The following is a 12037-nucleotide window of genomic DNA, read 5'->3' as shown; positions in this document are numbered from 1 at the left end:
TGAACACAAGTCATATGTAATGGAGGATTACTATAATCCCACCCAATGTGTAAAACAATGATTAACTGCTTATTATATGCAAGGCACTATACTTTACATTTAATATACATATTATTACATTTTGTTATTAAAATATACTTGAGAGGCAAATATTACTATCATCATTTTATTCATGAAGAGACTGAGACTCAAATAGTTAAGTGACTTGCCCAAGGTCACTGCTATTATTAAGTGACAGAGTCAGGCTTCAAACCCTAGTCTATGAGGCTTAGAAAGCCTATGCTCTTTATCAAACTGTTATGCTAATTCCAAGATGTACTTTTAAGAGGAATTCTTCTATGACCCCGATCCTACATTTGTGAAAATTCAAGGTACTATTCAAACTTCTGGATACCATATACCACCTTAACAAGCAATAAATTGAGACTAAGTTTGGGCCTGGAGGCTCAGGCCTGTAATCCTAGCACTTTGGGAGGCTGAGATGAGTGGATTGCTTGAGCCCAGGGCTTAGAGATGATCCTGGGCAACATAGCGAGACTCTGTCTCTACCAACAAAGAAAAAAATGTAGCCAAGTGTGATGGCACACACATGTAATCCCAGCTACATGGCAAACTGAGGTAAGAGAATCTCTTAAGTCCAGGAGGTGAAGGTTACAGTGAGTTGAGATTGCACCACTGCACACCAGCCTCCATGAAAGAGCGAGACTCTGTCTAAAAAGAAGAAGAAATTAAGACTAGTCAGCGAATCAGATAATTTTAGATAGTGGAGGCAAGTCAGAGAGAGAGAAATATTTAAGTCAGGAAGACACTGAATATATTCAAAACTGTAAAACATGCTTGTTGGTTTTTTCTCTCTAGTTTTTGTCTCTAAAATCACTTCAATTTATAAGTAGAATGTATTTATCCACGTTAAGGATTGGAAAGTTTGTATTTTATTCACAGTAAACCAAAGGGGAAAAAAATCATTTACCCCAAATGTGGGCTGACTTAAAGAGAAAGGGGAAATATATGTTTTGTTTGATATTCAGTGAGAAACATGAGTGCAATGGAAAATTTGAACTACATTTTCTTCAAACTAGTGCTAAGAAAAAACTATTTAAAACCTGATAAAATATTTGTACACACATAAACTCTGTGTGCATACGTTGTACACAGATTTTATATATGTACAAACAACGCTATATAGACAAATCTTATTGTTATGGGAGATGAATACTAATGTTAGACTCCTAGAAGTAAATTTATGCAAGTGAAGTTCACTTGGATAGAGGTTGTCAAATATTTAGCACCATTTTAACTAAATTTTACATAACACAGGAGGAACAGGGAAAAGAAAAATCACATTCTTAGTAAAACTTCAAGAGTCAATAAACTTTCTCTAAATACAATAGATTTTCAGTGACAAATTTTGTAATGAGGTGCCTTTTCAGTTTAAAGCTAAAGAGCTATTATGAAATATAGTGCTTATGGCAACATCCAAGCCTATATATATCTGTTATAGGTTCCCCAGGACTGAACAAGGACTTATATTTTGGAATAAGATAAGAGAATTACCAGTTGAAGTTAGAAACTGTTTAAGTGAAATTTCATGACAAGAAATCCTTGATGGTTTGACATGGCTTCATTTACATCAGAATAATAAGATTGCTGTACATTTCTTGAAAGAATTCCTTACAAGCAATGATGATGAGCAGAGAAAAAGAAAATAAAACGAGGCAAATTCTTTATTTAGAAGTCATTTCAGAGAGTCATTTTGACCTGCTTTTTCTTAGGTAACACCACATGGTAGTCTTCCTCATAAAAAGTTTTAGAAAAAATTGAAATTTGGAAGAAGAAATGGTGACTGCGTTATATTCTTAGTTCTTCACTAAGTTCAGGATCAAAAGAAGACTGTATTCAAATAGAATGAGAAGAATCTCTACAATGCATTTCTCTCACAATTATAGGAATAGATTTAAAAAATGAAGTTCTAGGGCAATATAAAATTATTTAATCTCTAATTTTATAAATCAGCATACTTTGGAAGGCTATTCACATTAATATGTGATAACAGGCATTGTTATGTTTTGACATTCACCCCTACGTGAGTTGTAGTTAGGTATGCAAAGACATGTCTGGTTGCCAGGTGGCTTGTATCGTTCCTCTGTAAAGGTTTTTCATGCCAGTTTTGTTATCTCAGCCTTCAAGGGGCACAAGGAAGCCATCTTATAAGCAGTGCCAAAAGATCCAGAAAATATACTTTCTCTATATGAATACTACTATTAATAGGTAGAGATGAAGGGTAGACTTTATCATATTAGTCTAGCTATCTGGCACCCAGTAGCTATTTCATAAGTGTTTGTTGAATAAATTAAATTCAAATAATTTCATTAAAAAGGAGATATTTCATTCCCCATGTTATTTCTAAACCTTTGTAACTTCTGGGGTTGAAATAAGAAAACTGAGCTGGATGTTCTTGCAGAACAGTAAAGTGTATCAGTCTGTTCTCGCATTGCTATAGAAAAAACAAAACAAAACCAAACAAACAAACAAAAAAAACACGAGGCCGGGTGAGGTGTGGTGGCTCATGCCTGTAATTCCAGCACTTTGGGAGGCTTAGGCAGGCGGATCACCTGAGGTGGAGAGTTCGAGATCAGCCTGACCAACATGGAGAAACCCCATCTGTACTAAAAATACAAAATTAGCCAGGCGTGGTGGCACATGCCTGTAATCCCAGCTACTCGGGAAGCTGAGGGAGGAGAATAGCTTGAACCCGGGAGGCGGAGGTTGCAGTGAGCTGAGATAGCGCCATTGCACTCCAGCCTGGGCAACAAGAGCAAAACTCCATCTCAAAAATAAATAAATAAATAAATAAATAATGAGATGGGGTAATTTATAAAGAAAAGAGGTTTTATTGGCTTATGGTTCTGCAGGCTGTACAGAAAGCATGGCTGGGGAGGCTTCAGGAAACTTACAATCATGGCAGAAGGGGAAGCAAGCACATTTTCACATGGCCAACAGGAGAGAGAGAGCAAAGGGAGAAGTACTACAAACTTTTAAAAACCAGATCTCGTGAGAACTCACTCTATCATGAGAACAGTAAGGGAAAAATCTGCCCCCATGATCAAATCACCTCCCACCAGGCCCCTCCTCCAATATTATGGATTACAATTTGACACGAGATTTGGGCAGGGACACAAATCCAAACTATATTAGTGTCATATATTAAAGACATTTAGTTTTTTAAACTAAATTTTGATTACTGTGTCCTGCAACTTTACTGAATTAGTTTGTCAGTTATAACCATTGGAGGGGGGTCTTTATTGTTTTCTATGTATAAGACATTATCAGCAAACAGACAATTTCACTTCTTCCTTCCCTATTAGAATGCACTTAATTCCTTTTCTTGTCTAATTGCCTAGGAATTCCGGTACTATGTTAAAAAGAATTGGTGAGCATTGGTATCAACATACAAAAATCAGTAGTGTTTGTATCGGTTAACCATGAACTATCTTAAAAAGAAATTAAGAAAACAGTCTCATTTATAATAGCATCCAGTAAAGTAAGATACTTAGGGTGAAAGTAACCAAAGAAGTGAAAGATCTATACATTGGAAGGAATAAAATATTGATTAAAGAAATTAAAAATGACATACATAAATAGAAAGCTATTCCATGGTCATGGACTGGAAGAATTTCTATTGTTAAAATGGCCATAATAACCAAATCTACAGATTCAATGCAATCCCTATCAAAATTCAATGTCATTTTTCATAGAAATATAAAAAAATTATGTTAAATTTTTTAGAGAAGTATAAAAGACCACAGATAGTCAAAGCAATCTTGATCAAAAAAGATAAAGCTGAAGGCATCACACTACTGGATTTCAAAATTTATTGCAAAGCTGCAGTAATTAAAACAGCATGGTACTGGCATAAAAACAGACACATTAATCAATGGAATAGGAAAAAGAGCTCAGAAATAAATCCACACATCTACAGTTAATTGATTTGCAACAAAGTTACCAAGAACACCCAATAAGAAAAGGACAGTCTCTTCAATAAATGATGTTAAACGAACTGGATATCCACATGTGGAAAAATGAAAATTGATGTTTATCTCATTCCTTATAAAAGAATCACTCAAAATGGTTGATTAAATCAACCATTTCAATCTTAAACATAAGATCTGAAACTGTAAAACTACTGGGATAAAATACAGGGAAAATATCCATGACATTGATGTGGGCAGTGGTGATATCCTAGATATGACTCCACAAGCACAGGAAACAAAAGCAAATTAGAGAAATGGAATTCCATCAAACTAAAAAGCTTCTCACAGCAAAGGAAACAATGGGTTGAGGAGGCATCTTACAGATTTGGAGAAAATGTTTACAAATCGTACGTTGTTTGAGAGGCTAATATACAAAATATACAAGGAACTTAAACTACTCAAAAACAAACAAACAAACAAAAGACAAGAATGGAGATTTCTCAAAAGAAGATATACAAATGGCCAACAAGTATTTGAAAAAAGCTGAACATATCTTATCATCAGAGAAATGCAAATTATAGCCACAATGATATATCACTTCACGGGTGTAAGATGGGCTATTATCAAAAAGACAAAAAATAACAAATGTTGGAGAGGATATGCAGAAAATGGAACTCTTGTACACTGTTGTTATTGTAAATTAGTGCAGCCATTTTGAAAAAGAGTATGAAGTTTTCTTAAAAAACGAAAAGTTGAATTAGCATATGATCCAGAAATTGCATGTCTGTGTATTTATTTATTCATTTTATTTAATTTATTTATTTTTTGTGAAGGAGTATCACTCTGTCACCCAGGCTGGAGTGCAGTGGCATGATCATGGCTCACTGCAACTTCCACCTCTTGGGTTCAAGCAATTCTCCTGCCTTAGCCTCGTAATTAGCTTGGATTACAGTCACATGCCACCACACCTGGCTAATTGTTGTATTTTTAGTAGAGAAAGGGTTTCACCATGTTGGCTAGGCTGGTCTCAAACTCCTGAACTCAGATGATCCACCCACCTTCGCCTCCCAAAGTGCTGGGATTACAGGGGTGAGCCACCGCACCTAGCACAGTGCATATATTTAAAGAAATTGATATTAGTATATCAAAGAGATATCTGCACTCCCATGTTGATTGTGTCATTATTCACAATAACTAAGATATGAAAATAACCAAAGTGCCCACCAATGGATGAATGGATTTTTAAAATGTTGTATATGTACAAAATAGGATACTATACAGCCATTTAGAAAACAGGAAATTCTGCCATTGTGACAACATGGATGAACCTGGAGGACATTAAGCTAAATGAAATAAGCACTCATAGAAACTAAAAAAAAACCCTAGACAGTTAAATAGTGATTACCAGAGGCTGATCATGAAAGGTGGGTTGTGGATGGGGAAAGGTGAGATATTGGTCATTTGGTACAAAGGTACAGTTAGAAAGGGGGAATAAGCTTCAATGTTCTATTGCACAGCATGGTGAGCATAATTAACAAAAATATCCTCAGCACAAAGAAATGATAAATATTTTAGGTGATGGACATGCTAACTATCCTATTCGATCATTCCACAGTATATACATGCACTACAATACCACATTGTACACCAGAGATATATACTATAATTATTTGTATTAAAAATTAAACCAAAAACCTAAATGTTGATAGACTATTCAGGAATTCCAAATTTGCAAATAACTATGAATATCATACAATTTAGGGGTTCCCAAATACCTCAAAGAACTGACTGTATTAGAGGTGCTTATAAAAATGCAAATTCGAAGGTTTCAGCCCTAGTGGTTCTGATGAATTACGTCTAGGATAAGGCCCAGGAATTTTTGAGCTTCTTAATTATTTTATCATATTTTTCTATTTATATTATTTACTAAGCATGGAAACAACTGGTAACATTATAATGCTAAAAGAAGATAATTTGGCAGAAAACCTTTGTGGCCTTGAGTTGAAAAGGGGTGCATAATGAGCCTCATAAAGCAAAAATAACAAGACACAAAAACTGATGGATTTATTTATATAATCCTTAAGAATTTGTATTCAAAAGTAAATATCAGGAGTCAGATATTTCAAAAGTAAATATCAGGAGTCAGATAGTAATACAATGTGTTTAACATCTAGAAAAGGCAAGTAATTAATATCTAGAATATACAAGAAATTTTTCTCTTTCAACAAAAAAAGGAAAAATACAATAGCAAAATGAACAAAGAATAGTTAGATCTAATAGATGGAAGGAGAAGCTTGATTGATTGTAAATATATACTGAGATGTTTTTACTTATTGTTAATTAGAGAAATGTGAATTAAAGTAATTAATTTATGCCAATTTATGATCAACAAAAATGTATCACTTTGATATAACAAGGATTGGAAAAGATGTGAGGAACTGGTACACCTAATGCACAGCTGGTGGAAGTGAAGATAAGACAGCCATTCTTGAGAACAATTGGATAGGACTTTGTGAAACTAGGGATATGTACCACATGGCCCACTTTTTAGTGTGGACCCTAGAGAAAGCTTCAAATAAGTCCATAAGAATACATGTATAAGGACATACATTATGATATATTTATAGCATTATTTGTGGATTTGGGGCTTTACAGGAAGCCCTGGAATAATCACAAGAGGAATGGAGTTAAATATGTTAAATACATACTTGGACTACTAAGTAGTAGTTACAGCAATGAACCAGATACAGGTTAAGAAATAAGCTTAGATCTCAAAAAGCATGTAAGATTTTCACTTATGGCACAATCAAATGATATTCTTCTTCCTGGAACCTACCCTCCCATAAATAACAATTACCAGTTATAAACAAAATATTTTTAAAAAACACAAAATACCACAGAAATAAAAACAACAAAGCATCAAGAAAAACTAACAAAACGTATGTATAGAAAGTAATAAAAACAGTCAGATTCTGAAGTTTGAAGGTGAGTTGACACTTGGCAAAAGGGTCCTAAGCATGAGTATCTTATTTTTATGGATTTTATCCTTAGGATAATTTATTTTATAACAGAGATATAAACACCCTGTGAGGTGTTTACAATGATGTACTGGAGCCAATTCACATTGGCTTAGGACAGCTGTTTGTGGGTGTCACTTCTCAACTCAATTTTCAATAACACATGCAGCTTAAAGTTGGCTGTGGTGTGAGTATTTACATCATGGTAATCAAAAATGCTAATATTGTTTCATTTTTATTTTTTCAGACATCAAGTTATTAAATATTTATCATTACATCCTTAGTAGTTAAAACTGTGCTAAGAAGCCTATTGTTTTCCTTGCTTGATGACCCAGAGGACAGAGTTTGGGGCAACCACAACCACTAGAAAGTAATGGGGAAAATCTATAAAATAAATAAACATAGAAAGGGAGTCCCATATTCTATGTATAAATTCTGCCCAAATCTCTGATTGGTCCCAGAATTATGCATGTACAGAGCAGACTACGAGTAGCCCAGATAAAGATCAAAGAAAGAAGTGAGATTTGAGCTCACAACCAAGAGACAAAGTTTGCTACTTGAGTTCAACCAAGTTAATTGTTTGATAAGACATCAATTCCTCAGAGTTATAAAACAGCATCCAGAGTCTCTTCAGTATAACATTCACAATGTTGACAATACAAGCTAAAATTACTCGATCAAGCCTCAAGAGAAAGGACAGTCATTAGAGACCAATCCTAAGATAACCCAGATATTTGAATTAGCAAACAAGGACTTAAAGAAGGCATTTTAGCTATGCTTACTGAGTAACTGGAAAATATAAGTACTATAAATTAAAGGACAGAAAATTAGAAAAAAAAATAACCAAATAGAAATTCTACAACTGAAAATTACAGTTTCAGAAGTTACTTTAAAGAATGGGCTCAAAAGAATGGTCATGACTAAGGAAAAAGCAGATAACGTGAAGGTATATCAATAGAAGTTATTCTCCATAATGGAGAAAAGGAAAAGAAAGTGAAACATCCAAATTAAAATACTCACAGGGATTTGTAGATCCATATCAAGCACATGTGTAATTAGAGTCCTGAAAGGAGAGTAGAGACAGACTGTGAAAAATGTATTTGAAAATATAATGGCTTAAAATTTTGCAAATTTTGCAAAAGACATACATTTAGTAATTCAAAAAGCTATAAGAGCCCAAAGCAGAATAATTCCTAAAAACAGGACCACCAAATTCAGTGATCTCAAGAAAGATTTATATAAACCAACCTCATATAACCAAGCTGCCTAAAATGAAAGATGAAGTACTAAAAGTAGCTGGAAAAAAGTTATTTATTAATTTCAACTGAACAAATTTGAATGACTTCTTAGAAACTATGGAAGACAGAATAAAGTAGATCAACATCTTTAAAACATGTAACGAAATAAATACTGTTAATCCAGGATTTTATATTGAAAGATTATATCCTTCAAGAATATAAATTAAATAAAAATGTTCAGACAAAAGAAAACCAAGATAATTTTCCACAAACATACCTGTACTATACAAATGTTAAATAAATTTATTTAGTCAGAAGAGAATGGTAACAGATGGAAACTCACATTTTCATAAAAGCATTGGATATGAGAAATAACTCAGTAAATATAAAGGGCTATTTTTTTCATAAAAATGCATAAGATTATTTAGTGCAAACATTAATTATAATATATTATAAAGGTTTATGTATTTTCAAGAGACAACACATTAGATCACAAAGAATAAAAGAGTGTATATGAGCCCATAGTTTGTGAAGTTCTTTATTTTATGTGATGTAATATGATACTGAATTTAAGAAGACCAAAACATTTAGGATGTGTATTGTAATCCACAGAACAATCACATACACACACAAAAATTGGCAGTCTACCTAAAAGCCAAGAGATAAATTAAAATAGATTTGGGAACAAAAAAAATACAAATAATTCAACCAAAATCTGGTAATGAGGACCAAAGAAACAAACAAAAATGGGTAAACACAAAACCAATGAAACTGTAGACATAAATCAATAATATCAATAATTATATTAAATTTTAATGAAATAATCTAATTAAGAGATTTTCAAATGGAATAAAATAATAAGACCAAACTATATGCGGTCTATAAGAAACACACTTTACATATAAACAGAAATAAATAGATGGAACAGATATATCTTGTAAACTATAAACATCAAAAAGCTGAACTGGTCAAAATAAAATCAGACAAAAAAAATCTTCAAGTAAAAAAATCACTACCAGAGATAATAAAGGTCAGTTCATCAGAACGGCATAGTAGTCATAATAATGCATGTACTTAATAACAAATCTACAAAATACATAAGGCAGAAATTGACAGAATTGATGAGAATAGTTGAAAGTTTAAATACTATTCTTAGCACCCTATAGAATAATTAGGCAGAAATATAGATTATCTTAACAACACTACCAACTATCTTAACCTAATTGATACTAATAGAGCATTACTCCACAACTACTGATCACAGACTGTTTTAAAGAAACATGCCTGCTCACCAAGATATATCCTACATAGGTACATTAAAAAATTTCTCAATGAATTTAAAATGAGTGAAATTATACAGAGTACCATGTATGATGCCAAAAAAGGAATTAAATTGGAAATAAAATTAATGTATCTAGAAAAACCCCTAAAAACTGTGTATTAAACAAAATGATTCTAAGTAATCCATAAGTCAAATTAAAAATCCCATGGGAAATTAGAAAATATTTTGAAACGAATAATAATAAAAATATAATAATTTTTGTTGCAGCTAAAGCAGTGCTTAGAGAAAAGTTTATAACTCTAAACTTATATGTTAGAATGAAAACAAAGTTTTAAAACCAGTGACCTAAGATTCCACATAAGAAGTTAGAAAAACAAGAATTAAGCAAATTAAGTAGAAGAAAGAAAGTCATAAAAATAGGAGCAGGTGGGGCGCGGTGGCTTAAGCCTGTAATCTCAGCACTTTGGGAGTCCAAGGTGGGCAGATCAATTGAGGTCAGGAGTTCAGGACCAGCCTGATCAACACGGCAAAACCCGTCTCTACTAAAAATTCAAAAATTAGCCAGGTCGCGGTTGTGCATGCCTGTAATCCCACCTACTCGGGTGGCTGAGGCAAGAGAATCGCTTGAACCTGGAAGGCTGAGGTTGCAGTGGACTCGCGCCTGGGAGACAGACTGAGACCGTGTCTCAAAAAAAAAAAAAAAAAAATTGGAAAATTAGAGCAGATATTAAGGAAATATAAATTGTTTAAAATAGAGAATAATAGCAACGTCTAAAGTTATTTCTCTGAAAATAGCAAGAAATTTAATAAACCTATGGCTAGATTGTCCAGGAATAAACAAACAGAAAAACCAAATTGCCAATATCATAAATGTAAGAGGGAACATCACTAAAGATATTACAGAAATTAAAAGGATAATAAGATAATGTTATCAAATTTATGCCAATAAATCTGACAATTTAGGTAAAATGAACAGATTTGAAACATACAATGTATCAAAGTTGACATAAATTAAAACAAATAGCTTAATAGCCACATATCTATTATATGGAGGAGGCCAGACACATTGATACCAAAACCTGACAAAGACATTGCAAAATAATAAGAAACATCATCCCTCATGAACATAGATGAAAAATATTTCAAATATTAACAAATTAAATCCAGCAATATATCTTCATGACTAAGTAGTATTTGTTCTAGGAGAACAAATACTACTTAGTCATGTTTTTTATTAGAAGATACGCTAGTGCAGTTCACCATATAAATAGAATAAAGAGAAAAAGTACGATCATCTCTACAAATGCAGAAAAAACATTTGACAAAAGTCGACAACCATGCATGATAAAAACCCTCAACAACCTTTAAGTAGAAGGTAACATCTTCAACTTGATAAAGAGCACTATGCGAAATCTACATTTTACGTCTTACAAAATGGTGCAAAATTGAATTTGCCGCCTTTAAGTTTGGGACAATAAAAGGATGCCTTCCATCACCAATTTTGATCAACATTGAACTATATATTTTAGCCAATGCAAAAAAAACTAAAAATTAAAGACAAAGTTTAGAAAGGAAGGAGTAAAACTGTCTCTATTCATGGATTGTTTTATATAAGAAATCTTAATAAATCCACAAAACAGATACTAAAAACAATAGCTAAATTTAGCAAAGTTTTGGAATACCAATTCAATACACAAATATTAATTGTATTTTATTTATTCGTAGCCAACAATTGGAAAATAATAATGAAAAAAAATTTGCTTGCAATAGCATCAGAATGCATAATGTATTTAGAAAAACGTAACAAATCTTTTAAAAGATTTCATCACTAAAAAATAAGAAAATGTAATAGCTGAGATAAAGTAAAGAAGGCATAAATAAGTGGCGCAATATCATATATTTGTGGACTTAAGAACAAAGAGTGATAAGTTGTCAATTCTTTTCAAATTTATCTATAGATTAAACACAATCTCAATAAAAATCCAAGTAGGTTATTTGCAGAAAGTAACAAGTAGATTCTAAATTTTATATGGATATGCAAATCTAAGGCAATCTTGATTAAGAATGATACAGCTGAAAGGTTTAGTTATTATTTCAAGATTTAGTGTAAAGCTACAATACTCAAAATGTGGTTTTGCCATAAGGATCAACAAATAGATCACTGGAATAAAATAGAAACTTTGGAAATAGACACACACATTTATAATCATTTGATTTTTGTCAAAGGCAATCCAATGGAACAAATAAAAGTTTTCCGCAAATTAAATTGAAATAACTGGACATTTACATAGAAAAAATGAACATTGACACCTACCTCATGCTCCATACTACTAGCACTAGCAGTAGTAACAGTAGTAAGAATCATACAGAAAATAATAAACATATATTAAAAAAGTAATAACATAGGATTTGCCAAAACATAAATCTTCTGTTCCTCAAAAAGACACAACTAAAAATAAATAAATAAGTCACAATATGGGAGAAAAAAGTCACAAACCATATATTTGAAAAAGAGCTAGTATGCAGGAT

Source organism: Pongo abelii, chromosome X (genome assembly GCF_028885655.2).
Source record: "Pongo abelii isolate AG06213 chromosome X, NHGRI_mPonAbe1-v2.0_pri, whole genome shotgun sequence".
Lineage (NCBI taxonomy): Eukaryota > Metazoa > Chordata > Mammalia > Primates > Hominidae > Pongo > Pongo abelii.
The sequence above is the reverse complement of the archived record's forward strand: the minus strand, read 5'-3'. Positions refer to the sequence as shown.